Below are 14,325 nucleotides of genomic sequence, written 5' to 3' on the forward strand. Positions count from 1 at the left end.
CATCATGATGGTGTCATCACGTCAGCGGTGGCACTGCCCTTTCTGAATTCAGGCACTTAGAAAAGGCCAGCCTTTAGAGACTCCCATCATCTCTCACCCATTAGATACTCTCGCGAACAAGGACTTTCAGAACTAAAGTGTCAGTGTTTTTTCTATAAAGAAAATACATAGTCATTTTTACATATTTTGTGTAGAAGTTAAAACCTAGAAGATATAAAAAAATAAAAATGACCGTTTCCTTTTGCCACCCAAAGCCAGCACCAGCGTGGCCTGCGTTGCTCTTTCTTTCAATAAGCTTCTTCGACAGTAAAATAATTTCTAGAGCTTTAAAGAGTTTCACTCCCTGCTTTGGGAATATTTACCAATAAAGAAGACAGTTGAGGGGATTTTGTGGTGCCAAAAGACTTCGCTCATCCAAACTGCTCTGTAGAGGGACGGATTCTAATCAGGGCAGAGCTGGGAAAGATTTTTCAAGACAAATATCCCTCTTGCTATTGCTCTTGTTTCTCAAGGGAAAAATTTACATTCATTGCTCATTAAACATCTGGAATAAAAGCATTTGTACACTTCCTTGAGCTCTGTTGTTGTTGTTGTTGTTTTATGAGCTATAAGACTGCTAACCAGTCTTTGTTTTCAATATATATCTATAACAGCAACCTGAACAGGGCTGGAGAGATAGCACAGCGGGTAGGGCGTTTGCCTTGCACGCGGCCGACCCGGGTTCAAATCCCAGCATCCCATATGGTCCCCTGAGCATGGCCAGGGGTAATTCCTGAGTGCAGAGCCAGGAGTAACCCCTGTGCATCGCCAGGTGTGACCCAAAAAGAAAAAAAAAAAAACCAGCAACCTAAACAGTAGCAACCAAGTAAATATTAAATGCAAAAAAAAAGCTATTTGGGGATGATGGGGCCAGAGGGATAGTACAGCTGGTAAGGAGCTTGCCATGCATGCGGCTGACCTGGGTTCAACCCTTGACACAGCACAGGAATGATCCCAGAGCACAGAGCCAGGAGTAACCCCTAAACACCACTAGTTGTGGCCAAGGAAAGAAACTCTAAAAACACAGACTAAAAAAAAATAGAGAAATAGAATACCGAGGCATTCAGGGATTTTTCAGAGTACTAAGTATAATGAAGCTTTACATTTGGGTTTGGGGGTGGTGGGTGCTTGGGTCATACCTAACTGCTCTGGGCTTCCTCCTAGCTCTGAGCTCAGGGTCACTGCAGGAGAGCTCAGGGACCTTTTGTGGTCCTGGAGATCAGTCCAGGTTTGTCTGCATGCAAGGCAAATGACTTACCCCCTGGACTGTCTCTCTGGCTTTGCTTTTTTTTTTTTTAACATATTTTTGTGAAGAAGTTAAGATATTTTCATTTATTTTTTGCTTTTTGGGTCCCACCCGGCGATGCACAGGGGTTCCTCCTGGCTCTGCACTCAGGAATTACTCATGGTGGTGCTTGGAGGACCGTAGGGGATGCTGGGAATCAAACCCGGGTCGGCCGTGTGCAAGGCAAATGCCCTCCCCGCTGTGCTATTGCTCCAGCCCCAAAGAAGTTAGGGTCTTGGGAGTTGGAGAAATAACTCAGAGATCAGGACCACATGCCTTGTATGTTTAAGGCTGGAAGTTCGATCCCTGGCCCCCCATGGGCCCCTGAGTGCTGCCAGGGTGCGAGGTGACCCTTGCAGGCCCTCAGCACTGTTGGACTTGGGCATTGAACCAGGCAGCCAGGCTGGTCGAGCAGCTTCTGCATCCCCTGGACACAGCTCGAGAGCTGCCCACCCCCACGTCCCAGGAACCCCAAAAGGTAAACAATATCTGGTATAAAAGATTTACGAATATAAAAATCAGAATTAAAGAATTTAAGTTAAAATTTAAGAACTCTAAAAGGGTCAGAGAGATATGATGCGGTAGTTAGTGTGCATGGCTTGTACACAGCAAACCCAGGGTCAATGCCTGGCACCCCGTATGGTCCCCCAAACATGGCCAGGAGTAATTCCTGAGTGTAGAGCCAGAGTGACCTCTGGGCATCACCAGGTGTGGCCCAAAACACAAACAAAACAAATAGACAAAATTTCTCTAAAGAATTTAATGCGGAGCTGGAGCAATAGCACAGTGGATAGGGCATTTGCCTTGCATGTGGCCGACCCGGGTTCGATTCCCAGCATCCCATATGGTCCCCTGAGCACCGCCAGGAGTGATTCCTGAGTGTATGAGTCAGGAGTGACCCCTGTGCATTGCCAGATGTGACCCAAAAAGCAAAATAATAATAATAATAATAATAATAATGCATTTACATATACACATATTTTATGACTGGGCACATAGTTCAAAATCCACAATATTAATAAGACCAGCATAAAGCACGTGCCTGGGCTCCTTCCAAATTCTAAAAACATTTCACAGACTTGTAAATGCTTTGGAAATTATCCCAACAAAAACGTCACGATTCCTAAGAACCACAGAAAATTCTGAGCTCATAATTTTTCCACCAAGATAATTGCTGAAGAAGACCTTTGAGAAAAACATCCCTCTTTGGAAAACCTAAATAAATAACTTTGAGCCAAGTTAAATTGGTTATATTGGGGGTTTTTGTGTGGTTATCCGAATTTAAAATAAGCAGGAGGGGCTGGAGAAAGGGAACAGTGGGTCCGGACAGCCAGGTTCCATCCCAGCCACCCACAGGGTCCTGGGAGCACTGGTTGAACTCTACAAGAAAAAAACATCTAATCCCATCAGAAAATGGGGTGATGAGTGATCCTGAGGGCAAAGGCAGGAGGAAGCCCTGCACACAGCCGGGTGCACCCCCAAACCAAAAGTAAGTAAATAGAATTAAATAAAATCAGATAAGTAGAAATAGGGTGCACTCGAATGGGGTCCCTGCTCCCGAGGGAATCCAGAGCCTTTCCCCCAGGGACAGAACTTCCTAACTGTGAGGGTCCGAGACTTGGACACAAGGCACCTGTGAGGAGGTCAAAGATTTTATTAAAGAGAGTTGTTACAGGGAGGGAGAGAGGGAGGGAGGGAAGGAAGAAGGGAAAGAGAGTGAGAGAGAGAGGACAGGAGGGAGGGAGGGAGGGAAAGAGAGGGAGGAAGAATGTGTTACAGGCTGGTGAGCCAGGCCACACCCCATAGAGAAACAGTCAGGGTACGACCCCCACCAACTTCGGGGGGGAAGGGTCTAAGTACCTTAAAACCACATTGTTCAAATTCACCCATTATCCTTCTGATAAGGGGTTGATATCAAGGGTATATAAGGAACTAGTTGAACTCATCCAAGAAGAAAACATCCAATCCGATCAGAAAATGGGGCAATGAAATGAACAGAAATTTTCTCAAAGAAGAAACCCAAATGGCCAATGGCATATGAAAAAAATGCTAATCATCAGAGAGACGCAGATCAAAACAACAATGAGATATCATCTCACACCACAGAGACTGGCCCACATCCAAAAGAACAAAAGCAACCGGTGTTGCCCTGGATGTGGAGAGAAAGGGACTCTCCTTCACTGCTGGTGGGAATGCCGACTGGCCCAGCCTTTTTGGAAAACAATGTGGACATTTCTCAAAAAAATAGAAATTGAGCTCCCATTTGATCCAGCAATACCACTCCTGGGAATATATCCCAGAGATGAAAAAAAGTACAGTAGAAATGACATCTGCACTTGTATGTTTATTGCAGCACTATTTACAATAGCCAGAATCTGGAAAAAACCTGAATACATGAGAGCAGATGACTGGTTAAAGAAACTTTGGTATATCTACACAATGGGATACTATGCAGCTGCTAGAAAAGATCACTGTCACTGTCACTGTCATCCCATTGTTCATTGATTTGCTCAAGCGGGTACCAGTAATGTCTCCATTGTGAGACTTGTTACTGTTTTTGGCATATCAAATACGCCAAGGGTAGCTTGCCAGGCTCTGCCATGCGGGCGAAATACTTTTGGTAGCTTGCCAGGCTCTCCGAAAGGGACAGAGGAATCCAACCCGGGTTGGCCTCGTGCAAGGCAAATGCCCTACCCGCTGTGCTATTGCTCATACATCTGAAAAACAGTTCAAAACAATTCTTTATTAATAACATTGTATTTTAAGATTTACAGATTAGTATTTCACTGCAGCATAATAGCCCAAATCTGGAAATAGCCCAAGTATCCAAGAACAGATCACTGGATAAAGAAACTAGTATATTTACGTAATGGAATACTACTAAACTTTAAGAAAAAACAAAAATCATTCAATCTGCAGCTACATGGATGAATTTGGAGAGTATCACACTGAGTGAGGTTAGATGGAGAGGTACAGATAAAGAATGATTTCCTCGTGTGGTATGTGACAGTAAATTACGAAACAACAAATAGGGGAGGTAGATATTGCAGTGGGAGGGGCGCTTACCTTGCAGGGGCCCCTTGGGGTCAATCCCCGGCATCCCAGATGGTCCCCTGAGCACTGCCAGGAGTGATTCCTGAATGCAGAGCCAGGATGACCACTGAGCAAACCCTGTGACCCACAAACAAAAATAAAGACAACAATACTCAAAGGCAGCAGAAACTGAGAACTGGTCTCTAGTAGGAAGCACGTGACTGTGGGAGGGGCGGGGCGGGACGAGGGTGGCACACCGGGACATGGTGGAGGGAAGCTGACACTCCGGTGGAGGGCATGGTTTTGCAGTGCTTTTGCATGAAACTGGCCATTAATATTGTAAATCACGGAACCTAAAATTTTTTTAAAAAATTAAATTAAAAAAGAGAAAAGATGGGGCTGGAGCGATAGCACAGAGGGGAGAGGTTTGCCTTGCACGTGGCCAACCCAGGTTCGATCCCTGGCATCCCATATGGTCCCCCAAGCACTGCCAAGAGTAATTCCTGAGTGCAAAGCCAGGAGAAACCCCTGAGCATTGCTGGGTGTGACCCAAAAAGCAAAAAAAAAAAAAAAAAGAAAAAGAAAAAAAATAAAGAAAAGAATTTACAGGTTAGGTAAAAACACCCCCAAAGTGGAGTCCTGGAAGACACGACATTGGCGAGACGTTTCTGGGCCCCATACCGAGCCAACCTCACCAGGGCCCCTCAGAGGAAGCGGGTGTGCTCTCCCTGCCCGCTCCAGTGAGGTCCCGGCAACCGAGAGCTGCCAGAAGCAAGGCCCAGGTACGCAGGTTCCAGGAGCAAGAGTCCTGTCTGTCATGCCCAGTCTGCCTCTGGACGCCATGTCAGCGCACTAACGCCCCTGGTCCAGGGACTCCCAGTTGAACCCCAAAATGGATTAGCGCCCTGCGGAGATGTCTCTGAACCCCAAGCGTTTACAATCTTAGAAAAGATGAAATAATGAAATTTGCATAGGACTGGATGGACATGGAGAGTATCATGCTAAGCGAAACGAGTTAGGAAGAAAGGGACAGACATAGAAGGACAGCGCTCATTTGTGGAATATAAGCAGCATAATAGGAGACAAACACCCAAGGGTAGTAGAGATAAGGGCCGGGAGGAGCACTCCATGGCTTGGAAGCCGGCCTCACATGCTGGGGGAAGGCAGCTGGGACAGAGAAGGGAACACCAAGTGAAAGATGCTTGGAGGGCTCACTCGGGAAGGGAGATGCGTGCTGAGAGTAGACTGTGGACCAGACATGGTGGCTGCTTACTACGTGTCTTGTGCAAACCGTAACGCCCAAAGGGAGAGAGAAAGTAAAAGGGAATGTGCCTGCCACAGAGGCAGGGGTGGGAAAGGGTGGGGGTGGCGGGAGGGATACTGGGAACATTGGGGGTGGGGAATGGGCACTGGTGGAGGGGTGTGTATTTGATCATTGTATGACTGAAACGTAATCATGAAAGTTTGTAAGTCTGTAAAAATAATAAATATTAAGAATTAAAATTTTTTAAAAATAAAAATAAAACAAACAAACCTAAAGACCCCACGTTGTTCTTTCTCCCTAGCCCACCTGTAAGCTGACAGGTCAGTGCCACCCGTGGGCGCCCCTGTGTTCTGGTCTGTCCGTGCCTGGCTGACCGCTAGGTTCCTTCCTTTCACTGGCGGCTGGCACTCCCTGCAGGCACTGTGCCTTTTGTTCGTTCTGTTCCTTTCCCAAGATGCGGTCTCGGGCTCTCTCCGGGTCAGCCGTCAGTTACAGGATCAGACGGAATAGCGAAACAGCTACGAACAGCTGAAACGGCTGCGCTTTGGTCCAGCACTAAGGAGGGGCGTTTGCTGGCCGCTAGGTGGGCCGTGTCCCCGCACAGAGGGGAGAGCAGCTCCGGGCCCCAGGGGGGACAGCGGGGCTGAGTGCTCCGCCTGCCTTTGACTTCCGAGGTGCTGTGGGTGGGCCTCGGGGCCTGGAGGACGGTGGTGGGCACGGCTGCTTGCTGGACGGGACACCCTCCTGCCCGTATCCGTGGGGGCCCTGCTGCGGGGACAGAGGCCGACGCGCTAACACACTTCCCCGTTAGCAACCCTGAACCGGCCTTGCTCATCTCCTCTCTGAAGCTGCGGTTCTTCCTCTTTAATACATTTGCTGAAGCTCAATTCAGTATTTTTTTTTTGTTTTTTTGCTTTTTTGGGTCACACCCGGCGATGCACAGGGGTTACTCCTGGCTCTGCACTCAGGAATCACCCCTGGCGGTGCTCAGGGGACCATATGGGATGCTGGGAATCGAACCCTGGTTGGCCCTGTGCAAGGCAAACGCCCTACCGGCTGTGCTATCACTCCAGCCCCTCAATTCAGTATTTTATGGGCCCAGTTCCAGAGGTGCTCGGTGCTGGAGGGCCATGGGCTGCCCAGGGTCGGTCGCCGAGATGCTGCTCATCTGAGCTGTGAAAGCGACAGTTCTGAGTGCTCTGCCGGGCAGTGCTCACGGCCACGCCCTGTGCGGCTGTCCCCAGGCCTCTGGATTTAATCCCAGGCAACTGAAACATCGACCTTCCTCTTCCTCTCTTTCCTGCTTCATCTCCCTCCTCCCCTCCCCTCCCTGCCCCTGCCTCCCTCTTACCTCTTTTTTCTTTCTTCGTTCATCCCTCCCTCTTTCCCTCCTTCCTTTCCTATCTCCCTTTGTTCTTTCTTTCCTTCCTTCCTTCCATCATCCTCCCTCCCTCCCTCCCTCCCCCCGCCCTTCCTTCTTTTCTTTTCCTTCCTTTTCTCCTTTCCTTCCTTCCTTCCTTCCTGATAGGGGCTTCGCCAGGTATGACCTCAAGCAAGGTCTGTCTGAAATGATGCTTTTCTCAGGGCCCCTAAGCTTCCTCCCCCACCTCCCGCCACTCTGAGTCCCCAACGGGGCCCCCTAAGCAGTCAGGGACAGGAGCAGGGCTGCCGGCAGTGTCCGTGGAGGCTATTTACGTCACCATCCTTCCCCGGACATCTGTGGGTCGCACCAGGCCCTGCCCTGCACCACTGCCACCAGCGGAAGAGCAGAGAGGGAGTCGGAGGAGGTGCCAGGGCGAGGACGACAGAGGGAAGAGGGAAGGGATGAGGCTTATGACCTGGGACCGTCTGGGACACAGGCAAGCAGCTCCGGGTACCTGAGCCGGGGATGATCCGCTCGCAACATTGTTACCACCCAGGCAGTTTGGAAACTAACAAGGTTACAAAAAAGGAACTGAGCCTTTTCTGGCAAAAAAAAGAAAAAGTGTGACTTAGAAAGTGCCCAGGTGGGCGGGTAGGTGGGTGGGTAGTATTTCAGATGAAGATCTGGTGGTAACACCCCCCCCCCCACACACACACACACACATCTCCAGCACACACACCAGAGAAATAGGAGAAGCTTCTTGACTTCCAAAAGCAGAAATAGGAGAACACGAGATACAATGAGAAGTGGGAAGGTGACCCTGACTCTAGCCTACTGCTGGGTGTGTGCATGTGTGTGCATGTGTGCGTGCATGTGCGTGTACGTGTGTGTGTGTGTGTGTGCATGTGTGTGTGTCTGAATTTCCACTCGTCCAAAATGCCCGGTCCATTATCTCATTTCTTCCGAACATCACTCTGGTTCCTTAAGGGTTGTTCTGAGAAAACTTTACTTAGTCCGCTCAGGCTAATTTAGCTAATTACCTAGACCCGAGCTCTCCAATAGGAAGCCACTAGTCACATGTGCCTATTTAGATTCCAGCTAATTTATATGAATGAAAATTAGTGCGCACTGGAGAGGCAGCACCGATGCCTGCTTGGTGTCCGGCTGAGACTGGTCCGAGGCCCGGCTCTGCATGGTCCCTGCAGCAGATCACAGGACAGAGCTGGGAGCAGCCCTGGGACTTCCGGGCCTGGCCCTCTCCCCAAAAGAAAGAAATATATCGGGGCTGGAGCCCTTGTCCTGCCCAGGATATGGGACAGTGGCCAGGCCACCTGCTTTGTGTGATCTCTCTGGCCCTGAGTAGGGTGGTTTTGGTTTGGGGGATTTTTTTTTTTTCTTTTTGCTTTTGGAGTCACACCTGGTGATGCTCAGGGCTGACTCCTGACTCTGCACTCAGGATTTATTCTTGGCGGTGCTCAGAGGACCATATGGGATACCGGGGATCGAACCCGGGTCAGCCACCTGGATCGGCAAGGAAAACATCCTACCCGATCACTCGGGCCCCCACTGATTAGGTGTTTAAACTAAAACAGCTCTTAACGTGCAAGTGGTTAAATAAGTGCATGACTTGACTTCTTTGGGATTGCTTTCTTCCTATTTCTAATTTTTTTTTTTGTAATTGATTGAGGTCCTGTGATGTGCAAGCCTGTCGTATTGATTTCCCAGACACCGTTGTTGCTGCTTTTATTTTATTTTATTTTATTTTGCTGCTTTTAAATGCCTGTTCTGGCTTGAACTCAGCCCAGGAGTTCATCCATCAGGAGGCGCTCTGCACTTGAGTTGTGTCTCCACGCCCTGAGCAAATGCTCCCAAACTCCCTTCAGAGCGAGAGCCCCCTCCTGGCTTTCCTGCCCGCCTGGATATTCCTTCCTTTCCTTTGTGTGCCCTGCAGTCCGAGGAGAAGTCGCCTTACACTCTCCAACATTCCCTGCAGGTTGGACCTGTCCCTTTCGCCTCTGGGGTCAAGGGCCAGAGGAAAAGACAGGCCTTCGCTTAGTTGGAATTTCAAAACAGCCGGGGACCACCGCGGACCAGAGGGGAGGACCTTGGCTCTTGGAAATGAACTTCCTGGTAAAATGAAACTCAAATATTTTGGGTTTTATTCTGCGTTTTGGCTGCATCCAGCAGCGCTTTGGCTTACTCCGGGCTCTGCTCTCAGGGATCACTCCTGAGTGCTCAGGGCCCCCTATGCGGTGCTGGGATCCAGCCCAGCTGAGTCACCGCAAGGCAAGCGCCCTGCCTGCTGTGTTACCTTTCTAGCACCGGGAAATTCAAGTGGTTTTGTTGTTGTTGTTGTTGACAGAATCACTGTGAATTGCCAAAGATATTTGTGGCTGAGTTTCAGACGAACATTCCAACTCCAGCCGGTCCCCTGTGCCCATGACTCTCCACCAAGAAATTCAAGTCCGTTAAACTGAGCAAACTAACAGTACCTGATCATTCTGCTTTTCTGAGTAGAAGCCGCAGGTCCTGTTGCTGTACTGGAGCTGAAAGCTGACAGCCGACGAGGAGGAAAGCAGCTGCATGAGCCCTTGGTGGGGTGGGGACAGGGCGGAGCGTGACCGGACACGGGGTCTTTCCCCTGAGCATCACCACATGCAGGACTGAGACCCCCAAACTCCGCCCCTGGGACCCCGGAGGCCCAGCACCTCCAGGGCCTGAGCAGCGCCGTGTCCCGGGGGCTGTGTGTGGAGCCACTGGCCCGGTTGGTAAGGGGGACCTCTAGGCCTCCTGAGCACTGCTTGGGAGCACCCCCGGTAGGATAACATTTCAGGGGAACGGTAAAATCGTTTTCTATTCAGTTTGGTGAAATGCCATGTAGACAATTAGGGCCGCCGGTCCCATTGACTTAAATCACTTAAGTCACTTAAATCAGATCCCGCCCACCGAGTCAGAGGCTGACTTTTCTCCGTCGTGTAGGCGACCAGTAGCAGTAGTGGCCAAGCCCAGGCTTTGACGTCCACACACTCAGTGAACCCCAACAGCGCCAGACGCCCATGACCTCCCCACTGTCCCTGCGTCACCTTCGGTCTGATTTCATTCCCACTCCCTTTCCTACACTGTGTTCATCAGATCTTGTCATCCAAGGGTTTGTCATGGCTGGGCGGCCACGCCCTGGTGCCGTGTGTGTTGTGCAGATGAGTGAGATCATTCCGGATCTGTCCTCCTCCCAAGGACTCTCCCGAGGCCGTGCCCCCCTGCCCCGCCCAGGTGACAGAGATCTCAGAACGTCATGTCTCGTCACACGCGGATCTCAAGTAGAGGATTCCTCACGCGGGTCACAGTACTCATTCCCCTACGGCCTGTGCAGCACTCATCAATCTAGGGTGGTCTCCCCCTGAATCTCGCTGTGAGGGACCCCAGGGTGGGTCTCTCCCCACACCGCTGAGGTGAAGGCACCTCCCAAGAGACAGGAAGTTTCCCCTTACCTGTTAGCTCCAACTTTCATCAATTCAAGATTGTTCTCGGTTTACTCTGGGTGATTCTTTGGGCAGTTCCACGGGATCCCCTTCACTCATTCACCATTTAATGAGCCCCCGCTGGGCACCAGAAGCTAGGAAGGGGATTTCGTGCTAAGAAGACTGACTCCTGTTCGCACACACAGTGATGACTGCGGGGGAGAGACAGTAAGAGAGAAAATTAGAAAGCAAACAGCCCCGAAGCAAACAGCTGTGACCTGGGCCACCCCCACTTAGAAGCACGTTTTCTTATGAGCTTACAGTATCAACGAATCCAGCCAGGACCGTATGATTTTCTGAACAGTGCTCTTTTCTCAAGCCTGCTTCATTGTCAGGATATAGTGGACAGTTGACTAGCTCCCCGATATGTACTAACTCTAAGTGGTAGGTCTCTTAGTCAACGGGAGACTATTAGTGATTAAGTTTGGAGGAGCAAAAAAAATTCTACACAAGGGCGTTTGCCTTGCACGCGCCCGACCCGGGTTCGAGTCCCAGCATCCCATATGGTCCCCCGAGCACCGCAGGAGTAATTCCTGAGTGCATGAGCCAGGAGTAACCCTTGTGCATCACCGGGTGTGACCGAAAAGAAAAAAAAATTAAAAAAATTCTACACAGATGTTTCTCTTCACTGGTGCTGGGAGGTCCACACTCCTAGCCCCTGAGTCGTGCCAGGCTTGACTGCAAATGAAGCATGTGCAGTCGCTCCAGAGGGAATGAAGACGGGCTGTGTGTGAAGGGGCTTCCTGAGGTAGGACTTGATAGGCCAAGAATGAACTATGCAGAAAAATCAGCCTCAAGAGAAGAGAAGACACTTCCGCTGAGGAAACAGCAGCACCAGGCAAAAAGGAGCTTGACTCCCACCTCCAAAGGCATTGGCAGTTTCCAGGGGACCCCACATGTCCTCTCCAACTCCCCAGAGCAATTCTCAGGGCAGCCCCAGCAGAGAGCCGCCTTGGTCAGCTTGAGGAAAGAGAAATGTTAACGTTATCTCAGACATTTCTTTTGGCCCCCTGTGCAGGACTCAGGGCCGGATGCTCTGAACCTGCAGTTTGTAGGGAGCCATTTTACAAGCCTGGCTCTTATCTTCTAGTCAAGCGGAGGCTGCTTGGATTCCTGTAACAAGGACGCCACTGCTGATCTTATCATTTCGCCATTTCGCCATCGCCCATGCCTGATCTGCATTTTACTACTGTTCGTATGGGGGGTCCAAGCACTCATACTATACCACCTCCTCCCAGAAGAGAGGTGTAAGTATTGTAACTGCAGTAGAATAAACTCTCTCTCCTCCTCCTCCTCCTCCTTCTGGCTCTGTGTCTGTTCATTTGGCTGCGTCCCCTCCTTTGCCCCACAAAGGGTCCTCCCTGCTGGACAGGACGGGACCCCCACAGCAGTTCCGAGAGGTCCACAGTGGGGCAGGTTCCTGAGGTGCCAGGAATGACCCAGGCCGGCCCAGCAGTGCTCAGGGCCCTCCAGGGCTGCATCTGGAGGCGCCCATGTACCATCAGGACAGAACTGGGGTCTGCTGTGTGCCAGCCATGTGCCTTGACCCCTGCACTACACTCCAGGGCCCTTAGACTTTGACAAGACCAGAGTAGAACGTTCTCCATGTTTGGACAACACGTGTTTCTTTGAGTTTCTATGCCTTGCTTTTTATTTTATTTCTGTTTAGTAGAAAATAGACAAGGTTCTAGGGAAGTCTTGTGTTTATGGGTCTTATATATAAGAAAAGTCTAGGAAAGGAAGAAACTATAAAAATGAGACAATCATTTGGTTTGAGGGCAGCATGCGGTCGGCTGGCGGGAACAGCCGACTGTTATAAGTGACAGGGATTCATTAACACTGTGACGAATGAATGAGAGCAACAGAAATTATTTCTGAGCTAGAAACAGCAGCACCCGGGTGATGGGTGTGGTGTTAGAGTCACAGGCATGAGAAAGTATTATTAACAGTATTGTAAACCACAGAATCCAAATTTTTTTTAAAGGAAATAGCAGTGATTAAATTTTGTAATTCATTTATTCCGTCACTAAACTTGAGTGTGAATGCCAGGAAACATGGGTGGTCGATGCCTTAGCACTGTCAGCTCTTATCCTGTAAGTGCTGGACAACTGTGAATGAATATCAGCTTCATATTTGATTAAGGTGTTATCATCTGAGTTATAAGTTCTTTAACCTTTGTTATCCAACACAAAATTAAGGGTCTGCCATGTGCCGGGCATGGATTAAGAAATGGGTTAAAGGGGCCAGAGAGATAGAACAAGGACTAAGGCCCCTGACTTCCTTGCAGGTGACCCTGGCTCAATCCACAGTCCCACATATGGGCCACGGAGCACTGGCAAGAGTCATCCCTGAGCACAGAACCAGGAGGAAGCCCAGTGCACCGCTGGATGTCATCAGAAGCTAAGGAAGAAAAATGTGGCTTAGGGTTGGGAAAGTAAGGCACTAGCCTTGCCCGCCGCCAACCCAGTTCGAACCTCAGCACCGTATCTGGTACCCCCATGCCCACCCCTACATGCCCCCGACTCAAGCAGTGATCCCCCATGCTCTGAGGCGGGAGTAGTCTTGAGCACTGCTGGGTCTTGCCTTAAAACTAAAACTAAATAAGTAAATAAATTTAAAGGTTTTGGGGGGAAAATAAAAACACAGAGACCTGGAAACACACTTATAAATGCAATCCAGTCTAAGGCAAACCAGCCACCAGGCGAACCCAGAGGGCAAGACAGCGTGGACACCGGGACCGCGAGTCTATAAAATATGCAGGAGGCGCGCAGGGCAGTGGCTTTTAAGGTTTTCTATTTTTAGTGAGAGGTTCTTTGCGCAAATGAAATCTTACACGCCCCAAATGAAGCCGCAAACAGCGGAGATTTTCGGCCCGGAGGCAGGATGGGGAGGGGGGCCAGCGTGCCCGCCCCCTCTCGGTCCCCACCGCCTGCAAGCCCGCATGGAGGATTATTTGGAAAGCCCCAAAATAGACTCAGGGCTGGACACTGCAGTTCAAGACACGGTTTGTTTCTCCGTGAGCCCTTGCAAAATACCACCAAACCCACCAAGGCGTCGGAGAATCTGCAAGGAGCACAGGCCGGGTGGAGCCAAGTGCTGGGGAAAGAGATGGGGTGAGTTGAGCGGGGCGCCGAGGAGACGGGGCCCCAAATCTGCAGATGGGCGCAGGGCACCGCTCCCAGGAAGGCCCAGCAACTGGAGGCACAGAATTTGTGCCTCAGGTCGCCCAAGGCGGGGCTGCCTGGGAAAGGTGCCGCCGAGTCGGTGGGACCGTGTTCCAGCATCCGCTGCCAGCATCTTTCTTCCCGAGAGGGGCTCAGGTGAGCCCAGAGTGATGGACCAGCGAAAGGAGACGCCACTGATTGGGCGGCAGCAGGCACGTGACCCAAACCGGGCCTATGGGATCATTTCTTCCCATAGCATCTTTTCTCTCCCAAGGCAACAAGTATTTACAGGATCTTTAAAAAGCACATATTTCCCTTTGTGTCATGATTGTTGTTGTGACAACTGGGTCAGATACTTTGGTGCATGCGGGGGAGATCACACTTTAGTACCACGTGTGTGCTTGCGTGTGTGTGTGTGTGTGTGTGTGTGTGTGTGTGTGTGTGTCGTGGTCCACCCAATATTGCACACTTCATTGTGGTACCAGGAATCCCAACATCAGTGTTTCTGGTATCCCCCTTGGCCTGTGGGTGGTGCTGGGGCGAAACTTGCCCCACTACTATATGCCCAGGACTTACAATATCTTTCTAACATCTTTTTCAGTGTTTGGTCAGGGGCTACTCCAAGCCACTGGTGACCAATCTAACTATTTTAAGCAGTT

Source organism: Sorex araneus, chromosome 2, assembly GCF_027595985.1.
Source record: "Sorex araneus isolate mSorAra2 chromosome 2, mSorAra2.pri, whole genome shotgun sequence".
Taxonomy (NCBI): Eukaryota; Metazoa; Chordata; class Mammalia; order Eulipotyphla; family Soricidae; genus Sorex; species Sorex araneus.